We start from the raw sequence: 25,732 nt of genomic DNA on the forward strand, positions 1-25,732 counted from the left end.
CCAGGTGCTGTAGGTGTTTTTATTTTTCGCTTCCCTAATGAAAATATACATGGCATTCCTCGCAGCAAAAGAAATCTTTCATTTCTTGCTACTTTTTCCCGCAGTGGCAAAGAAATATATCGTTTTTCCTCAGAAAGTTTAACACAATGCAACCTTCCAAAATAGAATTCTGACATCAAGAATTCCGTCTATAGTACATTTGAGTGCACCTGTCATTTTCTCAGTCTCTGTGTATGCATGGAGCAAGATATAGGCTCATGAATTTAAGAATGAGAGGATATCATGAGACAGCAATCTCCACCTACGGCCATACTACCTTGAAAATGCCCGATCCCGTCAGATCTCGGAAGCTAAGCAGCGTGAGGCTTGATTAGTACGGGGTTGGGAGACTGCCTGGGAATACCAGGTGCTGTATGTGTTTTTTATTTTTCAATTCTCTAATGAAAATATACATGGCATTCCTCGCAGCAAAAGAAAGTGTTTCATTTCTTGCTACTTTTTCCCGCAGTGGCAAAGAAATATATCGTTTTTTCCTCAGAAAGTTCAACACAATGCAACCTTCCAAAATAGAATTCTTACATCAAGAATTCAGTCTATAGTACATTTGAGTGCACCTGTCATTTTCTCAGTCTCTGTGTATGCATGGAGCAAGATATAGGCTCATGAATTTAAGAATGAGAGGATATCATGAGACAGCAATCTCCACCTACGGCCATACTACATTGAAAGCGCCCGATCCCATCAGATCTCGGAAGCTAAGCAGGGTGAGGCTTGATTAGTACCGTTGTTGGTAGACTGCCTGGGAATACCAGGTGCTGTAGGTTTTTTAATTTTTCGCTTCACTAATGAAAATATACATGGCATTCCTCGCAGCAAAAGAAAATGTTTCATTTCTTGCTACTTTTTCCCGCAGTTGCAAAGAAATATATCGTTTTTTCCTCAGAAAGTTCAACACAATGCAACCTTCTAAAATAGAATTCTGACATCAAGAATTCTGACATCAAGAATTCCGTCTGTAGTACATTTGAGTGCACCTGTCATTTTCTCAGTCTCTGTGTATGCATGGAGCAAGATATAGGCTCATGAATTTAAGAATGAGAGTATATCATGAGACAGCAACCTCCACCAACGGCCATACTACCTTGAAAGTGCTTGATCCCGTCAGATCTCGGAAGCTAAACAGGGTGAGGCTTGATTAGTACTGGGTTGGGAGACTGCCTGGGAATACCAGGTGCTGTAGGTGTTTTTATTTTTCGCTTCCCTAATGAAAATATACATGGCATTCCTCGCAGCAAAAGAAAATGTTTCATTTCTCGCTACTTTTTCCCGCAGTGGCAAAGAAATATATCGTTTTTTCCTCAGAAAGTTTAACACAATGCAACCTTCCAAAATAGAATTCTTACATCAAGAATTCAGTCTATAGTACATTTGAGTGCACCTGTCATTTTCTCAGTCTCTGTGTATGCATGGAGCAAGATATAGGCTCATGAATTTAAGAATGAGAGGATATCATGAGACAGCAATCTCCACCTACGGCCATACTACCTTGAAAGCGCGTGATCCTGTCAGATCTCGGAAGCTAAGCAGGGTGAGGCTTGATTAGTACCGTGTTGGGAGACTGCCTGGGAATACCAGGTGCTGTAGGTGTTTTTATTTTTAGCTTCCCTAATTAAAATATACATGGCATTCCTCGCAGCAAAAGAAAATCTTTCATTTCTTGCTACTTTTTCCCGCAGTGGCAAAGAAATATATCGTTTTTTCCTCAGAAAGTTCAACACAATGCAACCTTCCAAAATAGAATTCTGACATCAAGAATTCCGTCTATAGTACATTTGAGTGCACCTGTCATTTTCTCAGTCTCTGTGTAAGCATGGAGCAAGATATAGGCTCATGAATTTAAGAATGAGAGGATATCATGAGACAGCAATCTCCACCTACGGCCATACATACCTTTGTATGTGCTGTATTTGGGGGTTGTCTTTGGGGCTTTTATTCATCCAATTATTATGATCAACTGCCTTTTGAAATTACACTGCTGTTAACTACAGTATTTCAGCCACACACCTCCAGACTTTTTAATCCCTCCCTAGCCAAGCATATTTGCATTTGCATTGTGTTCTTGCAGTAATCCGCCCATAGCCGAGCTTCAAACACAGTGCGATACGCCTGCGTCTAATCACACCATCCCCCTCCCCCAACCCTTAGAGGCCTGTTCTTTGAACGGTACTGTGATGCTTTCAAAAGTCCCCTCTCGAATTTGAAATGTAAATGATTATGATTCGCAGCAAAGTGAATAAATATTTATTTTATTTTAAAAATAATCAGGAATAGTACAGTACATACAGTAATGCAGTCTTTATTAAGTTATTTTGGCAGCTTGAAATTGGATAACCATTTGGAAAACCTTTGTGAAACATGGGGAAACATGAGTAATGCACATTTTTGGTGCATGGGGCAAAGGGAGTTAAAGTGTCTTGCTTTTTTTAACCATCCATACACAATAAAACATTCTGCAGCCTTTATTAAATTCTTTTGCCTGCCACAAAACATTTTTGGTGCGTGGGGCACAGGGAGTTAAAGTGGCTTGCTTTGTATGTGCTGTATTTGGGGGTTGTCTTTGGGGCTTTTATTCATCCAATTATTATGATCAACTGCCTTTTGAAATTACACTGCTGTTAACTACAGTATTTCAGCCACACACCTCCAGACTTTTTAATACCTCCCTAGCCAAGCATATTTGCATTTGCATTGTGTTCTTGCAGTAACCGCCCATAGCCGAGCTTCAAACACAGTGCGATACACCTGCGTCTAATCACACCATCCCCCTCCCCCAACCCTTAGAGGCCTGTTCTTTGAACAGTACTGTGATGCTTTCAAAAGTCCCCTCTCAAATTTGAAATGTATATCTGATGTGCACAGCACTGAGAGAATTGAGAGTACACTGAGACAGTACAGTATTTCATCAGGGTGTGAAAATATTTGTCAGTCACTATGGTTTACAGTCACATTTTTTAATACAATACAGTACAGTACAGTACATTCGTTAATATCTTTAAAATAAAAATATATAAATCCTGTATACTGTATACTGTAAGTACATACAGTACTGTTTAATGTAAAATTACCCGTTCTGTGGGTCTGAGCGGGTTGAAATTTACCTGGTCCCCATGCGGGGGGACCCTTGCCATAGTGGCAAAATATCAGCCTCCCAAGACCCCCGAAACCGGAGGTACCAAAAGACAGTTTAAAAGCACATTACCAAAGTGGCTTTTTTTCTGCCATGCAAGTCAATGGCAGAAACCTGAACTTTAACATCACCCTGACTCCGTTTTGTTGACACGAGAGGGTCGCAATTTGCCAAGCAATCCTGCCGCAACTAGGGCTACATGGTGACCGAATCTGAGCGCTCTAGCTCGAACAGAACCGAAGTTCTGGGTTCCATTTTTCTGCTCATTGTGACTTAGCCGCTTCAAAGCTTTCTCCGCCATTTGCGCTCAATGGTAGGACCCTCCTCGCCGGCGTGACCCTTTCTCGCCGCCATTACTGCTCGGACCCTGTTGGGGTCAAGTGAGGGGGTTCCTAACATCTAGGGGCCAAATAAATTTTATTTCTAGGTGCCCTAAAACAAAAGTTCCCACACCAATTGACCTAGTTCCCACGCCAATTGCCGTAGTTCCTACGCCAATTGCGCGACCAGCCAGTAAAAAAACAGTGCAGCAAGCCTCTACAGTCCACAGTACATTTGTTACACTGGCAAAGCAGCAGATGGAAACAATGTGAGGCAATTCAACATGGTCTTTTATTGGTTATTTACAATATTGAAACATTTAAAGTGCACAGCAATTCAAAACATCAAGAAAACAAAACATTTTTGGTGCGTGGGGCACAGGGAGTTAAAGTGGCTTGCTTTTTATACTATATTTGGGGGTTGTCTTTGGGGTCTAATCACACCATCCCCCTCCCCCAACCCTTAGAGGCCTGTTCTTTGAACGGTACTGTAATGCTTTCAAAAGTCCCCTCTCGAATTTGGAAAACCTTTGTGAAACATGGGGAAACATGAGTAATGCACATTTATAAGAATATTATTTAATACTACAGTATACAGTATACAGTACAGTACTGTAATGTAGTGTATAATATACTGTACTGTACATACTGTATAGTAAAATTGATTTTTCTTTAGTCTTTCTTTATCTTTTCCTCATTCTATCTGCAGTACAGTAGTTCATTGAGAGAGGAGAGGTTTTGTGTACATCATTGCTGCTGTTTATATACTGTACATTTGACTGTACAAGCAGATTTGACTGGACACAACGCCCCCATCCCGCTAGGCTACCGTTTTTCCTGGAACGACAAGAAAACCAAAAATTAGTGCAGTTACTGTACTGTATTATGGCAGAACTACTGTAGTAGGTGGCTGGTGCAGCTTTCTCTGGAAAGAAAAAAAATGGGGCAGTTAGTAGGCAGTTACTGTAGTACTGTCCAACTAGTGTACTGTATACCGTACTGGAACTACTGTATACTCTGACTACTGTTAAATTCTATGTACAGAGTATCTGTAACCTAATGGCTGGTGCTGCTCTCTCTGTCTCTGTAAAGAAAAAACTAACTACTGTATACTCTTACTATCTGGAAAGAAAAAATCTGTGCCATACTTACCTGTAACATACTGTACTGTACTTACAATACTACAGCACAGTACTACTTTCCTGATGCTTGCCCATTACGCGCCATGACAATGGGCAACACAGTGGCAATGTGGTCTATATATTTATTGCAGCGTTCCACGGTGAGTACATCCTTCCAAAAACTCAGTATGCCTTTCAACAACTCGTCCTTTTTGGAGGGTTTCACCACTTTACGGATATGGTCCTTCAGCTGATGCCAGACCATTTCGATCGGATTGAAGTCTGGCGACCTGTCATTGGAAAGAAAGGACAATTGGTTTAAGAGCTAAAAACAGTGGGGAACAAAAATGGGACACGGTCTACTGCACTTACTCCGCTGGCGTCTTCACCCAGTTGATGCCGCATTCAAGGATATGTGCCGTTGACGCGGTGTGCTTGGGATCATTGTCCTGGTAGAAGCAGTGACCATTGGGGAAGTCTCGTGTGATGTATTGCACTATCTCGGGCACAATGTTGTCTTGGAAGAAAGCTTTATTCATGATTCCTATAGCAAGAAAAGAAAAGTGCTCAAAAAACTGCACAATAGTACAGTACAGTGCATACGGTAAGGCAACACTAGTCAAGTACAGTGCATTAGGCGACATTATATTTGATACATTTTACCTTCAAAGATGACAATGCATCCCGGTCCACGCCTAGAGATGGCACCCCACACATGCAGCTTCACAGGGTGTTTTGGCCGCGGCTTCAAAGATAAGCGACCTTTTTTGTGGAACGCAAACCTTGCAAATCTCTCCAGCGACACAGTAGACTCATCAGTGAAGATGCAATCCTGGAAAGTCTCCCCGCTGTCGGTCGATCCATGCCTGGGCCTGGAGCACTCTTTTGATTTTGTTTGCGTCCCGTATCATGGGGTACGTTCTGTAATGACAAGAAATTAAAAAAATTTGCGGCACAATGCAATACAGTTTGCGAAACAACACTTTTACCTCCTGTACTGTCCAGTACTAACCTCACACGTCCATATTTCCATCCAATGCTGCGTCGCATCTTCTTTATGCTGCTCTCGGATACAGTCAGATTGTGCTTTTCCTGCAGAGTGTATTTGACCCTTAATGCACTCCTCTCATCATTCTCCTCACTTATTTTGTCCACCAGAACAGTTGTCTCCCTACAATGTAAAGAAATTATATTGTTTTATTAATATGCAGCAATATAAGATGTATATAAATGCAATGTTGTAATATACTGCACAGTACATTAAATATAAATAGACAAAATATATATACCGTTGTAAGATTAATTGAAATATACAAAAAATGTATACTGCTGTACTATAAATATATATAGACAAAATATATATACTGTTGTACTATAAATATAAATATACCAAATAAATCTACTGTTGTAATATAACTATAAATATACATTTCATCCTATTCAGTATATACCGTTGTAAGATTAATTGAAATATACAAAAAATGTATACTGCTGTACTATAAATATAAATAGACAAAATATATATACTGTTGTACTATAAATATACCAAATAAATCTACTGTTGTAATATAAATATAAATATACAGTACATCCTATTCAGTATATACCGTTGTAAGATTAATTGAAATATACAAAAAATGTATACTGGTGTACTATAAATATAAATAGACAAAATATATATACTGTTGTACTATAAATATAAATATACCAAATAAATCTACTGTTGTAATATAAATATAAATATACAGTACATCCTATTCAGTATATACCGTTGTAAGATTAATTGAAATATACAAAAAATGTATACTGCTGTACTATAAATATAAATAGACAAAATATATATACTGTTGTACTATAAATATAAATATACCAAATAAATCTACTGTTGTAATATAAATATAAATATACAGTACATCCTATTCAGTATATACCGTTGTAAGATTAATTGAAATATACAAAAAAAAAAAAATTTTGTTAAGTTTTATAAATATACTTACGCGTTTGTAACCCTTGGTGCCTTTTTCCGGTCTCTGTTTTTTCCTTGTGCATGATAGCTCACGGTGGTTAATGGCATAACGAGGTCAGAAGTAGCTAACCAGCGTTGGATAGCAGCAATTCGGTGTCCGCTCCTGTACATCTCCTTCATTCGCATGCTGAGATCCTTTGAAATCTTTTTAACAGGCATTGCTGCGAGTGGAAAGAAATACAAACACAAGAATGTATATTCGATGTTTAGTCGATGTGTATTCAATGTGCAGTCAATCCACAAAATGGATGGTGTATTTATACGGTAATGACTCACATTAGAGTACGCCCACTTTCAACACCTGTACCTGGCCACAATGCATAAAAGGTCACACACTTTGCATAGTCTACCACTCCAGGATCTTTATCTGAACTTGCCCTTGTCCAGATACTGTACTGCATTGTGCCACCTGCTTCCATGGAGCATCCCCGGTTCTATGGACACAAGAACCCTCTCACCTCTGCCGTGCCTGTCATGCTGAAAAAGCGAAAGGCGGTTGCCGTTTCCACGCCAAGGGCAAAGCGACAGGCTAAGGCCAATAAAGAAAACCTTCTGCTGACCCCAAAGGCTAAGGGTTTTCTTAAACGTAAGCCTCATTATGTGAAGAAGATATACGCTAATATGCTCTCTACAGAAAACGAATGGCAGCCAACCCATCGCACCCGCAGACCACTTCCACCCATATGCTTCGACGACTCTGCTGTAGCTGTCCCGGAAATCTTCATCCCGTCTTCTCCACCCCCATCTTCTCCGGTTCCATCTGATGACGCTGCCACCTCTGAAATCCACGGGTCAATTTCTCCTTTGCGCTTAGATGACTCTGCTTCTCGCCCGGAAATCCAAAGGTCACCTTCTCCATCCCTCTTCGACGATGCTGCCGCTTCTCCTCTACCGGGTATCCACAGGTCACCTCCTCCACTCTCCATCGATGCCGCTTCTCTCCATGGAACCCCCATCTCATCCTCTGTTGCACCCATCCCCCCAGATGTCCAGACGCCATGCACAAGAAGCAGCTGTTGGACCGGATGCTGAATGGGATAAGTTTGGATCTCCCCGGGAATTCTATTTTGCTATCAAAGATAGATCTGCTTTTGGAGACAATGCTAAATGTGGAGCAACGGATGCTACAAATGGAGCAAAGGGATGGATCAACGGATGCTACAAATGGAGCAACGGATGGATCAACGGATGGAGAAGATAGAGGCTGACATTGCGGGCATACATTATTTGCTCGGTGCTAATGCCCCTGTTTCCCCGACGCCAGAGCAGGAGGGTGACATGGATGTGATGAATGGGAGCATCGAACCCCTTCCATCACCAAGCGCCCCCCCTCCACCACAAGATGTAGTGTACCAGTACATGTATGCCGTTGAGGAGGACATGACAACCCCATCAAGACCACGCCAGGAGAAAACACGGCGACCACGACCGGAGGAAAGCTTCCTCTCAGACATCCTACCATCGCCCATCGCCACAAGCACACCCGCTCCCAAAAGACCTACACCCGCTCGCATCGAAACAGTGCCCGACATCACCCTGCGCGATCTGCCACTGAAGCTCAGGGAGAAGTATAGGGTGATGAGTGCTGGTGCACCCCACAAGTATGCCTTGATCATTTTTAAGCCCCAGGTTCCCTACACGTTGTACTGCGACTGGGTGTTCAAAGTGAACTACGATGGGAATCGCGTAAAAAAGGCCCTTCCTGACAATTTAAGGAAAAACATTCTGGATGAAATGCGTCGCTTTTATACAGTTACAGATCCTGTAATGAAAGGCGTTAGAGACTGCATTAATGGCGTTTTGCGCCATGCAAGGAATCGGCCATGGATGGACAATGTGGAGGACTGTCAGTGAGACCATACTGTTGTGCTGAACTGTATTGTACTCTCCATGTTTTGCCCTACAGTACCTGCTGTACTTAAACAAAGGAGATGTTGTGTGTTTTTTTTCATTTTCACATTTTTTCTTGATGTTTTGAATTGCTGTACACTTTAAATGTTTCAATATTGTAAATAACCAATAAAAGACCATGTTGAATTGCCTCACATTGTTTCCATCTGCTGCTTTGCCAGTGTAACAAATGTACTGTGTACTGTAGAGGCTTGTACTGTTTTTGTACTGGCTGGTCGCGCAATTGGCGTAGGAACTATGGCAATTGGCGTGGGAACTAGGTCAATTGGCGTGGGAACTTTTGTTTTAGGGCACCTAGAAATAAAATTTATTTGGCCCCTAGATGTTAGGAACCCCCTCACTTGACCCCAACAGGGTCCGAGCAGTAATGGCGACGAGAAAGGGTCACGCCGGCGAGGAGGGTCCTACCATTGAGCGCAAATGGCGGAGAAAGCTTTGAAGCAGCTAAGTCACAATGAGCAGAAACCTGGAACCCAGAACTCCGGTTCTGTTCGAGCTAGAGCGCTCAAATTCGGTCACCATGTAGCCCTAGTTGCGGCAGGATTGCTTGGCAAATTGCGACCCTCTCGTATCAACAAAACAGAGTCAGGGTGATGTTAAAGTTCAGGTTTCTGCCATTGACTTGCATGGCAGAAAAAAAGCCACTTTGGTAATGTGCTTCTAAACTGTCTTTTGGTACCTCCGGTTCCGGGGGTCTTGGGAGGCTGATATTTTGCCACTATGGCAAGGGTCCCCCCGCATGGGGACCAGGTAAATTTCAACCCGCTCAGACCCACAGAACGGGTTATTTTACATTATATTCGCGCAATTGGCGTGGGAACTACTTAGGGCCGCGGTCAAGTTCACGGGCAATTGACGTGGGAACTTCTGTTCTAGGGCACCTAGGAATAAAATTATTTTTGCCCATAGATGTTACGCACTGTATACCACTGTACAGTATACTGTGGAAGACAAATAATGAAACGATACTGAATATGTAGAATAAATGCATAGTTTTATTTAATCAGGGTTTATTACACAGTATACTGTACGGCCGGAAAACATCAGCATACAATACAATATTATCCATCGAAATCCCCCCATTAGCCGTTTTCTTTTCAGAGAAAAAACAAAAAGAAAAGTTTTAATGTACAGTACAGTACAGTAATGGTCAACCCCCTAAAGAAGTACCCAGCCAGCCCCACCAAAATAATACGGCAACAAGACAGTACTCACCATTGAATTTCCCATTCAGCTTGCGCCGGAGCGGGTCCACTGCCAGTCCAGCTTTCTTCATCACCCACGTCAATAGTTGGCAGCGGGACTAGTCCATCTGTAGTCAGCAGGTGAGGCTGGAAATCGCTTTGTAGGTACATGCAAGCTTCATCAAAACTGCACGCCAAATCCAGCTCAGCCTCAGGCTCAGGGTTGTCACTGACAGTGGGACCGTCACTGGAAGCCGGTGCTGGTGCTGGTGCATTGCTTGGCAGCGACTGTCGCTTCTTATTTGGTTTTAACACGACCCTTTGCCTTTTGCCGCCTCCATGATCATAGATACGGGAAAAACCCGGTGATACACACCAATACCCTCCAACAAATTGGGGCTCAATACGGTGAAAACAGGGGTCACTACATAACCTTTTCCTTACTGCACGCTTCCACTTATGAGGAGTTGGCGAAAATTTGTAAAAGTCATATTTTTCGATAAAATACTGATAAATTTGAGCAACTGTTGCCATCTAATCCTCTGTTGCATTAATCGCAGCCCATATCAAATACACGTAACTTCTGTCAGGTTTTTGGAAAGCAGGCTGCACTTGAACACTCATGGCGGGTGGGTCTCTGGAGAATAGTGTACAAACTGAAACTGGTCTTTGTCTTTCTTTAATATGAAAAGCCTAAATTGATACATTTTGGCAACTCTTCCTTCAGTCTCAAGGCCAAGGCCAAGTTACAATGGCACACTGTGGTACAGTATCTTTTTTAAACGAAACACCAGCAAGGGCCGACACATTACTGATTCGGCGCATTAAATGTCATGAATTTATGCCATCTGGCTGACACGCGAAGCATTGCAGCCTAGTAAATCCTGAACCATTATTAATTAACACATCAACCGCGCGTCAGCCGTGTAATGCGCATGGCTGGGAAGGCAAAAGGAGCCCGGCATGCTCCGGGTGAAAATTGTCACATTCCAGGAACATGCCAGGTACATGCCAGTTATTAGTAAGAATAAAAGCTGCCGGTGCAGTACCTTGAAAGCGCCCGAACCCGTCAGATCTCGGAAGTTAAGCAGGGTGAGGCTTGATTAGTACAGGGTTGGGAGACTGCCTGGGAATACCAGGTGCTGTATGTGTTTTTATTTTTCGCTTCCCTAATGAAAATATACATGGCATTCCTCGCAGCAAAAGAAAATGTCTAATTTCTTGCTACTTTTTCCCGCAGTGGCAAAGAAATATATCGTTTTTTCCTCAGAAAGTTCAACACAATGCAACCTTCCAAAATAGAATTCTTACATCAAGAATTCCGTCTATAGTACATTTGAGTGCACCTGTCATTTTCTCAGTCTCTGTGTATGCATGCAACAAGATATAGGCTCATGAATTTAAGAATGAGAGGAGATCATGAGACAGCAATCTCCACCTACGGCCATACTACCTTGAAAGCGCCCGATCCCGTCAGATCTCCGAAGCTAAGCAGCGTGAGGCTTGATTAGTACCGGGTTGGGAGACTGCCTGGGAATACCGGTGCTGTAGATGTTTTTTTTTTTTTTCAATGTTTTTATTAGGCAATTAAACAATACAACAGTCATAGCAAATATCACAGCCTAAAAAAAAAAATTTTGAACAACTTTTCTGGGGGAGAAGCAGAGTGGCAACCAGAGTTGCCAGAGAAAAGGGGGGATGCCTTCGGAGAAGGAAGTCAAAGAGAGGGGGGGTGAGGAGGAAGGGGAGGGAAAGGGGGAGGGGGTAACCCATTTGGCTGTTGTAGGTTCTCTATTTCAGACAGTTTATTAGTCCTTTACGGGGAGGGGGTGGGCCTCCGACCCATCAGAGTTGGCTGACACTCTCTAGTAAGGAGGATCCAGGGTTCCCAGATATCCTCAAAGGCGGGGACTTTTTGTCTAACGATGGCGGTAAGCCTTTCCATAATCGTCACATCACCGATTCTGTTTTTGATTGTATTCAGTGCTGGCGTGGTCATTTTCCTCCAAGAGGCCGCAATACAGCATCTAGCCGCGGTAAGAATGAAGGATATTAATTTCCTGGTGGGCCGGACAATGTCTGGCATTGGCGCGGCCAACAGGTAGGTCAGTGGTTCAATGGGTATTTCTAGGTCGGTGACCTCTTTTATCAAAATTTGGACCTTGGCCCAGTATTTCACAATTTCTGGACAGGACCACCAGATGTGGACCATGTCCCCTCTATTACCACAGCCTCTCCAGCATAGGTCTGATGCCAGAGGGTAGATCTGGTTTAATCGTGCTGGGGTAAGATACCAGCCAAACATGATCTTGTAAATATTTTCCTTAATTGTAGTACATAGGGAAGTTTCTGAGGCTGCCTGCCAGATTTCATCCCAAGTCTCTCTTTCTATATTCATACTCAGGTCTGCTGACCATCTGAGCATGTAGTCATGCTGTGTGGGAGTCGTTGAGTGCTCTAATACATTATATATTTCCGAGATTAGACCCTTCTGGTGAGTCTCAACCTCGCAAAGGTGTTCGAACTTAGTGAGAGTGGGGTATTCTTGAAGAGGACAGGTGGTCCGTACAAAATTTCTCATTTGTAGATATTTAAATATGTCCAATTCTCGAATTTTATATTTAGTCCTCAGTTCTTGATAGCTCAGGAGCTTCCCTAGGCTCAGAAGATCAGCAATCGCCTCTGTACCCCGTGTGTTGAATTGGACGAACAGTTTAGATCCACATCCCGGAGGGAATTTCGGGTTGTTAAAGATAGGGGTCAGTTGAGAGCTTGTTGAGGAGAGGTCATATTTAATTTTGCATCTATTCCAGACGTCCCACGTGTATCGTGAGGCCTGCAGTTTAAGATTATATATTTGCCCATCTCCTCTGTCCAGGCTCCAGAGGTAGGCTTGCAAAGAAGGCATTTTGGCATATTGAGTCTCTATTTTTACCCAGCAACAACGGGTCGGGTCTGAGTTCCACATTACTACCTGCTTGAGCTGGGCAGCTAAGTAGTATTTATATAAATCTGGTACCCCCAACCCCCCTCTGGATCTCGCGGCCATCAGGACCGATCTGGCTACTCTGGGCCTCTTGCCCTGCCAAATGAAGTGGAGCAATCTGTTCTGTATGTATTTTAGATCAGTGGCCGGAACGTGGATCGGGAGTGTCTGAAAAAAGTATAACATTCTTGGGAGTATATTCATTTTTGCGGAGATCATCCTCCCGAACCACGAGATCTGGTAACCTTCCCACTGATCTAGATCCTTTTTGATCTTGTCCCATAACTTCGGGTAGTTATCCCGGTATAAATCCCGGTAGTGCCTTGACACATTAATTCCCAGATACTTAATGTGTGAAGGGCACCATCTGTAGCTAAAATTTAGTTTAAGGAGTTTGACTACGGGATCTGGGAGGCTAAGATTTAGGGCCTCTGATTTGTCGCTGTTTATTTTATATCCTGATACCTTTCCAAACTCCGTTAGTTCCATCTGAAGGTTAGGGAGGGAAGTTAGGGGCTCAGTCAGAGTTAGAATGAAATCATCAGCGAAAAGGGAAATTTTGTATTGTTCTTGATCGAGGGGGATACCCTGGATATTCGGGTTTTGTCTTATTCTAGTCGCCAGTGGTTCGATCGTGAGGGCGAAAAGGAGAGGGGAGAGGGGGCATCCTTGTCGGGTTCCATTGCGAATTTGGAATCGTTCGGGGCCTCCACCTGATAGTCTTACTGAGGCTGACGGGTTTTGATATAGCGCTTGGACACCCTTCAGGAACGAATCTTTGAACCCAAATTTTGTCAGTGTTTGATCTAAAAATAGCAAGTCAATTCTGTCAAATGCCTTCTTCGCGTCAAGGCTTAATAGCATCGCCTTTGCTCCTGAAAGGTGGGCGTGGTCAACTAGGTTAATGATTTTACGGGTATTGTCTGAGGCCTGGCGGACCATGACAAACCCGACCTGGTCCATGTGTATTAGTCTCGGGAGGATAGGATTAAGTCTGTTCGCCAAGATTTTACTATATAATTTTAGATCATTGTTCAACAGTGAGATTGGTCTATAACTTCCGCATTGGGTGGGGTCCTTCCCTTCTTTGAGTATTATAGCCAGATTGGCGGACGACATTGAAGACGGGATAGGACTCCCTTCTAAGAATGAGTTGAACAAGCTCAATAGATGGGTGGACAAGATGGGGAGAAATTTCTTATAGTAGGCATTTGTAAAACCATCAGGGCCCGGCGTTTTGGAGATTTTTGAATCCTTTACAGCTATTTCTAGTTCTTCAGCTGTGATTGTGGCGTTCAAGATAAGATTTTCCTCCTCTGTTAGCGAGGGGAGATCGCAATCTGCTAGATAGTCAGTTGCTGCTGAAAGATCCTTTAAGCCTGGGTTAGCAGAGTTGGCCCTTAGGTTATATAATTTGGTATAAAATTTGGTAAATTCCTCCGCTATTTTTTTCGTTATATAGAAGCTCACCAGAGCCGTTCCGGATCGCCGTTATTTGCGATCTTTTTTGTATACCTCGTAACTTGCTAGCAAGAAGTCTATCGGCCTTGTTCCCTTTAACATAATACCTCTGACCCGTCCATTTGAGAGCTTTTTGTACGTTATCCAATTGAATGATTCTTAATTCGCTTCTAGCAGTTGTCAGCTGTTTATAAATTCTCCGGGAGGGATTATTTTTGTGCTGCTACTCTAAACTGATTATTTTGTCAGTAAGCTCTTTGGTTAGTTTGAGTTTAGTTTTTTTCTGGTGGGAGGCAATCGAGATGAGATTTCCTCAGATTGTCGCCTTATGGGCTTCCCACAGGTTTGCTGGAGATGAGACGAACCCTGCATTTATGCGAAAGTATTCCCTAAGGGATTTTTTGAGCTCCAGAACTGTCCCAGAGTGATTCAGTAAGGAGTCGTTAAGTCTCCAGCAATACGAGATCGTTTTCACAAATGGAATGGATAGGGTCATGGTGATGGGAGCATGATCTGACCACGTGATTGGGCCGATATCTGAGTGTGTGGTGGCTTCTAGAATGTTCTTGGTAGCAAGAAAGTAGTCAATACGGGAATAGGTCTGGTGAGGTGCCGAGTAAAAGGTGTAATCTCTTTGCCCCTGATGTTTTGTTCTCCAAATGTCCAAAAGAGAAAAGTCACCCATAATGTCTTTAAATTTTTTCCCCAGTCTTTGTGACTGAGTGGAATGTTGTCATCCTGGGAGGCTCGATTTGTCTTCTCTTGGGTTGAGAGCCATGTTTAGGTCCCCTGCGATAAGTAGCGAGGATAGGTACTGTGGGTCAATTTCTTCCAGAACTTTTTTTTAAGAATTCTGTCTGGTTCTCGTTTGGGGCGTATAGGTTAATAAGGGCGATTGCCGTGCCTGAAAGTGAGCCGTATACCACAATAAATCTTCCCTCTGGATCTGCCTGAATTTTTGTTAGATTAAATGGGGTACCCTGACGAATCAGAATGGCAACCACTCTTCGTTTGCTACTAAATGATGAGAAATAGCTCAACGGATACGCTTGCTGAAATGTTTTAGGCGGCTCCTGAGATGTGAAGTGTGTCTCCTGGAGGAAAACCACATCACCCCCAGACTTCTTTATTTCCTGGAGAGCCAGGCGTCTCTTCCTATTGTTATGTAGGCCCTTAACATTTAGGGAAACAATTTTTAATGCTTTTTGATGAGACATTTTGTCTAAAGCTTTTGTTGGCCCGTGGGTGGGGTCCCCTCCGGTTTGAGGGGGGGAGGCTTGAGAGGGAGTCTCGGTAGCGGGAGTTTCCTGCCTTGCAGGGGAATCGGCGTGTATGTTTTCGTTGGAGTAGTGCTAGAGACAAACAGCCAAAATGGAGAGGAGGAGGGGGAGGGTTGGGTGGGGAACCGCTGGGACAGTAACAGCGGGTAGAAGAAGGAGAGAAGAAAGTCGACCCCAATGGGGTCTAAAAGGTTGAAAACTGGTCTAATCTAAGGTGTGGTATAAGACCCTTGGGGGCGGGTCCGGTAACGGTCTCCAGCAGAGGCGGGCTGGGCAGAGACCCTTAACTGTCTACGGTTACACCCAAGCATATTTTCTCTAGGGTATCCTAGTTGAAGAGGCTTCTATGGAACCTATTGCCGGCAGGGCAGATAGGATCTATGCGGCCAACGCCCCATGTCCCTTCGTGTGGGGGAGATTGAAGGGGAGGAACTTCTTTGGATTTCCCATGTAGTGAAGTGTGGGTGAGGTTGGGAGTCCTGGAGGAAGGGGGGGTAGTGGGTAAGGGCTGGTGGGAGTGGGGGGATGAGTTGCTGGTATGAGGGTGGGTGCATAGGGATAGAGGGGGACGAGGGGAGGGGAGGGAGAAAGGGAGGACTAAAAAGGAAAAGGAAAGATAAAATACGGAAAGGGGAGGGGGGGAGGTGGGTGGGTAGAGGTGGGAGGGTGAGAGGTCAGTTCATGTACATATCCCCCTTTGTTTTCATTTTAGCTAGCATGATACATGCAAAGTACACATTACATTACATATTCCTTGACCACCAGGGTAGGTAGTACCAACATTTTGGAAAAGGCTACACACTCTTGATATCTGGTGGGATAATATTGTTAGGAGTCATCTCCGGGAAGGTAGGATCCTTGTGGAGAGGGAGGGGGAGAGAGGGGGGGTGGGTGGGCATAGGGGCGGAGATACGGCATATGAGTAGTGATTTGATCCGGCAAAAGTGCACCTTTGAGCTCATGTACATAGGAACCGTATGGGTTGTACCACTGTATATCAGCAGAAACAACAGTTTGTCTCAGCCTGTAAGTGAGGCGACAGTAATAACCTATGCTGCATTCGGAGCGACAACAGTAACGATAGCAACAACAGCAACAACATTTCATGGGGTACTGATTCAAAGGGGGGAACATCTATAACGCTAGCATTGCCCTATCAGAGTTTCAGTGGTCGGGGTTCCGTGGGTGATGGGGAGGGGGCTGGTTATGGGGTAGGGGGGGGAACACATGAGAGAGAGGGGGGTGGAGAGAGGGGAGGGAGGGGTTGGGTGGAGGGAAAAAGGGGGGGGTGGGGGTCCTGGGAGATTGAGGGAAGGAGTCGGTATCTAATCTTAATAAACCTTCTAGTGGGGGGTAACACAACAATAGGGTAATAATGGGGGAACCATACTGAATTTAGGGTGGTAGAGAGACTCTAAGAGGGGAATGTATGCAGGTACAACAGTTTTACAGACCCTATCCTTAGACGTTTGTCCACGGAAGGGCGTGGCGGGTCTGTGAAGTCTTGCGCTGGTGGCATTCTTCCAGGGAGGGAGGGAGGGGGAACCAGGGGTCCGGTGAGAAAGATAGAATGCCTAGGGAGGTCCCCTCAGACGAGGGGGGGAGCGCCGGGCAAACTTGAACTGGGAGTGATGTGTGACCCTTCGGCTGGAGGTCACTCGGGAGCCCTGGTGTTCTGGTACAAGTATCGCCTCCGGGTTCAGGCGAGACTTCCGTCGGTGCCGGATGTGAGTCGCGCACCTTGTTGATGTCAGTCATGGCTCGTCAGTAGACCTCGTGGCGCTCCGCGGACGGGGACGTCCTCACCGGGCGCCATTTTGTGGAGGGAGATTGCAGCTCGTTTGAGGGATTTACGTAGGCTGGCAAGGTCGCTCCGGGCGCCATTTTGAGGAAATTTCAGAGCAGGCGATGGTGTTCTCCCCGACGGGAACCGAGGCTTGCTGCGGAAATCCGAAGTTGGCTGCGCGGTGTCGGTCCTCCGATTGTCCTTGGCAAGACTGCTGGATCCGGGAAGGAAGAAGGATACTTCGCGGCTGAGGCTCGGAGGCCTTCCACGTGGGGAGGTAAGGCCGCTTCAGGTGCCATTTTGAAGGGGTTTCGGGGCTGATGGTGGCGTGGACCCGGGCGGGAAGCTGGAATGACTGTGGATCTCTCTTTATCTGTCCCGGGATTGTCTTTGTTCCGCAATCCGCTCCGAGGCTCTCACAGGTTGGTCATCTTTATCCTGGTTTTGGTTACCAGCTGGGTGGGCAGATTGGAGGGAATCCACGGGAAGGCCCAGAGCTTTTGCTAGGTGTACCATGTCCTCTGGGTGCCGGATGGTAAGGAATTTACCCTTGTGGGGAATAATCAATTTAAAGGGAAAACCCCATTTATATTTTATTCCTTTCTCGCGGAGGAGTAACGTTAGGGGACGTAGCGCTTTGCGTCGATCCACTGTCAGTTTGGAGAGGTCATTATAGACCTGAAGCGGTTCGCTTCGGAACGCGATCGTGTCCCTCCCTCTGCTAGCTCCTATTAGTTTGTCTTTGGTGGAGTAGCTGTGGAGTCGCACGATCACGTCCCGCCGACGGTTTGGGTCCTCGGAGCGCGGGCCCAGGGCTCTGTGCGCCCTATCAAGTTCCAAATCCTGGGGATCAAGGTCTGGGCATATGGAGAGGAAGAAATCATTCGGGTATGCTCGTAGATGCGTGTGTAGTACCGCCTCAGGGATGCCGCGGATCCGCAGAATCTGGCGGCGATCCCTGTTTTCCTTATCTTCCAATCCGTTTCGGAGCGTATTTATTTCTTGGCCCAGGCGTATAATCTCATCATCGGCCTCCGATTGGTGGTGTAAGGCCTCATCCAGTCTGGTTTCCAGTGTGGTAGTGCGTTCCTGCAGACCCTGGATATCATGCCTAATTTCCGCCACCGTGTCCTTTATATTGGCCTGTAATGAACGTTGGAGTTTGGCATGGAGTTCCTCCAGATATTCCTTCGTGATCCTCCTTTGTCCGGGGAAGGGGGGGTCTCAGTAGGGCTTGCTGTGTCTGAGAGGCCTTGTTTGCCTCTTGGGCCCGAAGCCTGGGCGCCATCTTGCCTTCTACTCCCCATCTCAGCGGGCTGTTTTGCAGGGGTGAAGTACTTGCCCACCCCCTGAATCGGGGGATTTTTCCCCTTATTAGCCATGCCACTGGTTTTAGAGGGTCGTCAGGGGCTTTTTTCGGGGGTTTTGCCCGGGGTAAAAAGGCGAAAATCAACGGTTATTCAGGTGGGTCTCTGGAGCTCAGCCTTTACCCGTCTGTCCTGGATGACGTCATCGGCACGCCCCCCGCTGTAGGTGTTTTTATTTTTCGCTTCCCTAATGAAAATATACATGGCATTCCTCGCAGCAAAAGAAAATGTTTCATTTCTTGCTACTTTCTCCCGCAGTGGCAAAGAAATATATCGTTTTTTCCTCAGAAAGTTCAACACAATGCAACCTTCCAAAATAGAATTCTGACATCAAGAATTCTGACATCAAGAATTCCGTCTATAGTACATTTTAGTGCACCTGTCATTTTCTCAGTCTCTGTGTATGCATGGAGCAAGATATAGGCTCATGAATTTAAGAATGAGAGGATATCATGAGACAGCAATCTCCACCTACGGCCATAAAACCTTGAAAGCGCCCGATCCCGTCAGATCTCGGAAGCTAAGCAGGGTGAGGCTTCATTAGTACCGGGTTGGGAGACTGCCTGAGAATACCAGGTGCTGCAGGTGTTTTTATTTTTCGCTTTCCTAATGAAAATATACATGGCATTCCTCGCAGCAAAAGAAAATGTCTAATTTCTTGCTACTTTTTCCCGCAGTGGCAAAGAAATATATCGTTTTTTCCTCAGAAAGTTCAACACAATGCAACCTTCCAAAATAGAATTCTTACATCAAGAATTCCGTCTATAGTACATTTGAGTGCACCTGTCATTTTCTCAGTCTCTGTGTATGCATGGAGCAAGATATAGGCTCATGAATTTAAGAATGAGAGGATATCATGAGACAGCAATCTCCACCTATGGCCATACTACCTTGAAAGTGCCCGATCTGTCAGATCTTGGAAGCTAAGCAGGGTGAGGCTTGATTAGTACCGGGTTGGGAGACTGCCTGGGAATACCAGGTGCTGTATGTGTTTTTATTTTTCGCATCCCTAATGAAATATACATGGCATTCCTCGCAGCAAAAGAAAATGTCTAATTTCTTGCTACTTTCTCCCGCAGTGGCAAAGAAATATATCGTTTTTTCCTCAGAAAGTTCAACACAATGCAACCTTCCAAAATAGAATTCTTACATCAAGAATTCCGTCTATAGTACATTTGAGTGCACCTGTCATTTTCTCAGTTTCTGTGTATGCATGGAGCAAGATATAGGCTCATGAATTTAAGAATGAGAGGATATCATGGGACAGCAATCTCTACCTACGGCCATACTACCTTTAAAGCGCCCCATCCCGTCAGATCTCGGACGCTAAGCAGGGTGAGGCTTGATTAGTACCGGGTTGGGAGACTGCCTGGGAATACCAGGTGCTGCAGGTGTTTTTATTTTTCGCTTCCCTAATGGAAAAATACATGGCATTCCTCGCAGCAAAAGAAAATGTCTAATTTCTTGCTACTTTTTCCCGCAGTGGCAAAGAAATATATCGTTTTTTCCTCAGAAATTTCAACACAATGCAACCTTCCAAAATAGAATTCTTACATCAAGAATTCCGTCTATAGTACATTTGAGTGCACCTGTCATTTTCTCAGTCTCTGTGTATGCATGGAGCAAGATATAGGCTCATGAATTTAAGAATGAGAGGATATCATGAGACAGCAATCTCCACCTACGGCCATAAAACCTTGAAAGCGCCCGATCCCGTCAGATCTCGGAAGCTAAGCAGGGTGAGGCTTGATTAGTACCGGGTTATGAGACTGCCTGGGAATACCAGGTGCTGTCGGTGTTTTTATTTTTCGCTTCCCTAATGAAAATATACATGGCATTCCTCGCAGCAAAAGAAAATGTTTCATTTCTTGCTACTTTTTCCCGCAGTGGCAAAGAAATATATCGTTTTTTCCTCAGAAAGTTCAACACAATGCAACCTTCCAAAATAGAATTCTTACATCAAGAATTCCGTCTATAGTACATTTGAGTGCACCTGTCATTTTCTCAGTCTCTGTGTATGCATGGAGCAAGATACTGTATAGGCTCATGAATTTAAGAATGAGAGGATATCATGAGACAGCAATCTCCACCTACGGCCATACAACCTTGAAAGCGCCCGATCCCGTCAGATCTCGGAAGCTAAGCAGGGTGAGGCTTGATTAGTACCAGGTTGGGAGACTGCCTGGGAATAACAGGTGCTGTCGGTGTTTTTATTTTTCGCTTCCCTAATGAAAATATACATGGCATTCCTCGCAGCAAAAGAAAATGTTTCATTTCTTGCTACTTTTTCCCGCAGTGGCAAAGAAATATATCGTTTTTTCCTCAGAAAGTTCAACACAATGCAACCTTCCAAAATAGAATTCTGACATCAAGAATTCTGACATCAAGAATTCCGTCTATAGTACATTTGAGTGCACCTGTCATTTTCTCAGTCTCTGTGTATGCATGGAGCAAGATATAGGCTCATGAATTTAAGAATGAGAGGATATCATGAGACAACAATCTCCACCTACGGCCATACTACCTTGAAAGCGCCTGATCCCGTCAGATCTCGGAAGCTAAGCAGGGTGAAGCTTGATTAGTACCGGGTTGGGAGACTGCCTGGGAATACCGGGTGCTGTAGGTGTTTTTATTTTTCGCTTCCCTAATGAAAACATACATGGCATTCCTCGCAGCAAAAGAAAATGTTTCATTTCTTGCTACTATTTCCCGCAGTGGCAAAGAAATATATTGTTTTTTCCTCAGAAAGTTCAACACAATGCAACCTTCCAAAATAGAATTCTGACATCAAGAATTCTGACATCAAGAATTCCGTCTATAGTACATTTGAGTGCACCTGTCATTTTCTCAGTCTCTGTGTATGCATGGAGCAAGATATAGGCTCATGAATTTAAGAATGAGAGGATATCATGAGACAGCAATCTCCACCTACGGCCATACAACCTTGAAAGCGCCCGATCCCGTCAGATCTCGGAAGCTAAGCAGGGTGAGGCTTGATTAGAACTGGGTTGGGAGACTGCCTGGGAATACCAGGTGCTGTCGGTGTTTTTATTTTTCGCTTCCCAAATGAAAATATACATGGCATTCCTCGCAGCAAAAGAAAATGTTTCATTTCTTGCTACTTTTTCCCGCAGTGGCAAAGAAATATATCGTTTTTTCCTCAGAAAGTTCAACACAATGCAACCTTCCAAAATAGAATTTTTACATCAAGAATTCCGTCTATAGTACATTTGAGTGCACCTGTCATTTTCTCAGTCTCTGTGTATGCATGGAGCAAGATATAGGCTCATGAATTTAAGAATGAGAGGATATCATGAGACAGCAATCTCCACCTACGGCCATACTACCTTGAAAGCGCCCGATCCCGTCAGAACTCGGAAGCTAAGCATGGTGAGGCTTGATTAGTACCGGGTTAGGAGACTGCCTGGGAATACCAGGTGCTGTAGGTGTTTTTATTTTTCGCTTCCCTAATTAAAATATACATGGCATTCCTCGCAGCAAAAGACAATGTTTCATTTCTTGCTACTTTTTCCCGCAGTGGCAAAGAAATATATCGTTTTTTCCTCAGAAAGTTCAACACAATGCAACCTTCCAAAATAGAATTCTGACATCAAGAAATCTGACATCAAGAATTCCGTCTATAGTACATTTGAGTGCACCTGTCATTTTCTCAGTCTCTGTGTATGCATGGAGCAAGATATAGGCTCATGAATTTAAGAATGAGAGGATATCATGAGACAGCAATCTCCACCTACGGCCATACAACCTTGAAAGCGCCCGATCCCGTCAGATCTCGGAAGCTAAGCAGGGTGAGGCTTGATTAGTACCGGGTTGGGAGACTGCCTGGGAATACCAGGTGCTGTCGGTGTTTTTATTTTTCGCTTCCCCAATGAAAATATACATGGCATTCCTCGCAGCAAAAGAAAATGTTTCATTTCTTGCTACTTTTTCCCGCAGTGGCAAAGAAATATATCGTTTTTTCCTCAGAAAGTTCAACACAATGCAACCTTCCAAAATAGAATTTTTACATCAAGAATTCCGTCTATAGTACATTTGAGTGCACCTGTCATTTTCTCAGTCTCTGTGTATGCATGGAGCAAGATATAGGCTCATGAATTTAAGAATGAGAGGATATCATGAAACAGCAATCTCCACCTACAGCCATACTACCTTGAAAGCGCCCGATCCTGTCAGTACTCGGAAGCTAAGCATGGTGAGGCTTGATTAGTACCGGGTTTGGAGACTGCCTGGGAATACCAGGTGCTGTAGGTGTTTTTATTTTTCGCTTCCCTAATTAAAATATACATGGCATTCCTCGCAGCAAAAGACAATGTTTCATTTCTTGCTACTTTTTCCCGCAGTGGCAAAGAAATATATCGTTTTTTCCTCAGAAAGTTCAACACAATGCAACCTTCCAAAATAGAATTCTGACATCAAGAATTCTGACATCAAGAATTCCGTCTATAGTACATTTGAGTGCACCTGTCATTTTCTCAGTCTCTGTGTATGCATGGAGCAAGATATAGGCTCATGAATTTAAGAATGAGAGGATATCATGAGACAGCAATCTCCACCTACGGCCATACAACCTTGAAAGCGCCTGATCCCGTCAGATCTCGGAAGCTAAGCAGGGTGAGGCTTGATTAGTACCGGGTTGGGAGACTGCCTGGGAATACCAGGTGCTGTCGGTGTTTTTATTTTTCGCTTCCCTAATGAAAATATACATGGCATTCCTCGCAGCAAAAGAAAATGTTTCATTTCTTGCTACTTTTTCCCGCAGTGGCAAAGAAATATATCGTTAATTCCTCAGAAAGTTCAACACAATGCAACCTTCCAAAATAGAATTCTTACATCAAGAATTCCGTCTATAGTACATTTGAGTGCACCTGTCATTTTCTCAGTCTCTGTGTATGCATGGAGCAAGATATAGGGCCTCATGCAGTAAGCGACGATTATGTGAAATCGGCAAGCTTACCGATTAGTCATGTTATTGGCGATTTTTCCTCTCCGTATGCAGTAAGTGCCGAATACATTCAAAATCAAGCCGAAAACAAATCCGCCCACTCTCACGATGATTTGCCGATCACACACAGGTGTATCGGCGTGCGTGGCGGGGTGCTGTTAGGTTGCCCAATCACAAATCTTGCTGAATCAGGCGAACCAAGCATGTATTGGATAGCGCGCCATATTTAAAGGCAACGTGTACTGGTAATCATTCTCTGTGTTGTTGGGAGTGAGAGAGAGAGAGACGCACAGAGCTGGCTGATTGAAGATTTGCATATTGACTGAGAGACTTGTTGTGTATTGGGAGAGCTTTGTCCTTTGTTGTTTTGTTTACATCTTTGTCTTGTTTTATATGTGGAAGTGTTTCGTGTGATTGGCTGTACATTTCTTGTCTGTTTTTTGTGAGTGCTGGAAGTATGCCCGCAAAGCGTGGGAAGAGTGATGCTGGTGGGAGAGGGAGTGCTACTCGTGCGAGTACGCGTCGGAGTGAACGTTCTGTTCAGGGGAGTGATGTTGCTGGGAGTGCGAGTGCTGTTGCTGGGAGTGGGAGTGCTGGTGCTGCGAGTGGTGTTGCTGGGAGTGGGAGTGCTGTTGCTGGGAGTGGGAGTGCTGTTGCTGGGAGTGGGAGTGCTGTTGCTGTGAGTGGGAGTGCTGGTGCTGGGAGTGCTGGTGCTAGGAGTGGGAGTGCTGATGCTAGGAGTGGGAGTGCTGGTGCTAGGAGTGGGAGTGCTGGTGCTGGGAGTGCTGCTGGTGGCGCAGTTGCTGATGGGGTGTCTGGTGGTGGCGTGCTTGCTGGTGGCCAGCTTTTGGAGGCTCTTCCATTGGAAGAAGGAGAGTCCAGTCAGCACCAGCCAAGCTCTGAGCCTAAACCTGCTCGGAAGAAACGTGTGGAGAAGCCACGTAATCCTCGCTTCAATGACCAGGAAAATAGAGCTCTTGTCACTGGGATTCTGGAGCACTATGACAGTATCTATGGACATTTACTAGGTAAGTGTACCTTTACATTTATTATTCAAATACATGTGATCCTAGGTCATCTGAGTTTTGTTCATATACAAATATGGGTTCAGAATATCTTTCTATGTTAATTAGTGTGGAAACACAGCTTTTTATCATGCGTTACAAGGACAACTAAACACAGGCGGTCAATTTGCCAGAACTGCATACAATATGAATGCAAGCTTGCTTACATGTATAGGTTTAGTAGTGAATGCTCATGTGCTTCACATATTACACCTAAAACAGCATGTTTGCTATCTCTTGGAACAGCTAGCAGTGTAGGAAACTGGTGCTTCTATTATTATTAATTTACCTCATATATTTTCAATGTTTTTCAAGGGCGGACAAGTTCATCAAGCAGAACAGAAATGTGGGACACAATAGTCATTGGTGTCAATGCGTGTGGGAATAGTGTCAGGGACAAGTATCATTGTCGGAAAAGATTTGATGATATTAGGTCAAAATTGAAAAAAAAAATACAAGACCAACGCGTGCATGCTACTGGCACTGGAGGTGGGCCGACACCACAACGTCTGATATTAACTCCATTGGAGGAGCTGCTTCGGGCAAAATTACTTCCCGTCGTCGTGGAAGGTTTGGCTGGTGACCGGGATATTGGAATTTATCCCTCACAATTTCCACCAGGTGAGAAATATTACTGTACTAGGCGTGTCGTTGCTTTCAGTTATTTTGCATATTTCCGCTGCTTTTTATACTGTCTTCACAATATAAGCATACCTGCATCTATATATGTATATGTCTGATTCTGTATATATATATATCTCAAAATAGACATATATGTTGTAGTCCTACTAAAAGCAGTAAGTAATATAGCACGTGCCATTGCGTGGTCATTTACATGTGAATTCACAAAATGCATTGCTGCAGTGGAAGCAATTGATGCTGGGCGAAGATGGGGAACAACAGGGTAGTACACATGTGTAACACATGCTAATGAGAAATTATTACTAGCTACAGGTACACAACATAAATATGAATAATATTATTGTGTATTTTATATATTTTACTCCTACAAACATGACATTACTGCCTATTTTAAGCATGCATCAAATATATTGCATGCAACGGCCTACAAACAT

At 44.2% G+C, this 25,732-nt stretch overlaps 4 non-coding genes and 12 pseudogenes across 4 annotated transcripts; all 16 read left to right on the forward strand.

Annotated features, from left to right (window-relative positions):
- Positions 1–299: 299 nt before the first annotated feature.
- LOC142500671 (5S ribosomal RNA) lies at positions 300–418 on the forward strand (annotated as a pseudogene).
- Positions 419–704: 286 nt separating this feature from the next.
- LOC142500592 (5S ribosomal RNA) lies at positions 705–824 on the forward strand (annotated as a pseudogene).
- Positions 825–1,124: 300 nt separating this feature from the next.
- On the forward strand, positions 1,125–1,243 carry LOC142500534 (5S ribosomal RNA; annotated as a pseudogene).
- A 285-nt stretch (positions 1,244–1,528) lies between these two features.
- Positions 1,529–1,647, forward strand: LOC142500545 (5S ribosomal RNA; annotated as a pseudogene).
- A 9,538-nt stretch (positions 1,648–11,185) lies between these two features.
- LOC142500818 (5S ribosomal RNA) lies at positions 11,186–11,303 on the forward strand (annotated as a pseudogene).
- A 7,795-nt stretch (positions 11,304–19,098) lies between these two features.
- LOC142500114 (5S ribosomal RNA) lies at positions 19,099–19,217 on the forward strand (annotated as a pseudogene).
- A 285-nt stretch (positions 19,218–19,502) lies between these two features.
- On the forward strand, positions 19,503–19,620 carry LOC142500090 (5S ribosomal RNA; annotated as a pseudogene).
- Positions 19,621–19,904: 284 nt separating this feature from the next.
- Positions 19,905–20,023, forward strand: LOC142500772 (5S ribosomal RNA; annotated as a pseudogene).
- Positions 20,024–20,308: 285 nt separating this feature from the next.
- On the forward strand, positions 20,309–20,427 carry LOC142500829 (5S ribosomal RNA; annotated as a pseudogene).
- A 290-nt stretch (positions 20,428–20,717) lies between these two features.
- Positions 20,718–20,836, forward strand: LOC142500394 (5S ribosomal RNA). The gene has a single exon (XR_012802953.1). It is a non-coding gene; the product is annotated as a 5S ribosomal RNA (ribosomal RNA).
- A 300-nt stretch (positions 20,837–21,136) lies between these two features.
- On the forward strand, positions 21,137–21,255 carry LOC142500383 (5S ribosomal RNA). Its single transcript, XR_012802942.1, has one exon. It is a non-coding gene; the product is annotated as a 5S ribosomal RNA (ribosomal RNA).
- A 300-nt stretch (positions 21,256–21,555) lies between these two features.
- LOC142500660 (5S ribosomal RNA) lies at positions 21,556–21,674 on the forward strand (annotated as a pseudogene).
- A 285-nt stretch (positions 21,675–21,959) lies between these two features.
- On the forward strand, positions 21,960–22,078 carry LOC142500025 (5S ribosomal RNA). The gene has a single exon (XR_012802777.1). It is a non-coding gene; the product is annotated as a 5S ribosomal RNA (ribosomal RNA).
- A 300-nt stretch (positions 22,079–22,378) lies between these two features.
- On the forward strand, positions 22,379–22,497 carry LOC142500789 (5S ribosomal RNA). The gene has a single exon (XR_012803293.1). It is a non-coding gene; the product is annotated as a 5S ribosomal RNA (ribosomal RNA).
- A 285-nt stretch (positions 22,498–22,782) lies between these two features.
- Positions 22,783–22,901, forward strand: LOC142500522 (5S ribosomal RNA; annotated as a pseudogene).
- Positions 22,902–23,201: 300 nt separating this feature from the next.
- LOC142500499 (5S ribosomal RNA) lies at positions 23,202–23,320 on the forward strand (annotated as a pseudogene).
- The last annotated feature ends 2,412 nt before the right edge of the window (positions 23,321–25,732 follow it).

The sequence above is a fragment of the Ascaphus truei genome, chromosome 7 (genome assembly GCF_040206685.1).
Source record: "Ascaphus truei isolate aAscTru1 chromosome 7, aAscTru1.hap1, whole genome shotgun sequence".
Classification (NCBI taxonomy): Eukaryota; Metazoa; Chordata; class Amphibia; order Anura; family Ascaphidae; genus Ascaphus; species Ascaphus truei.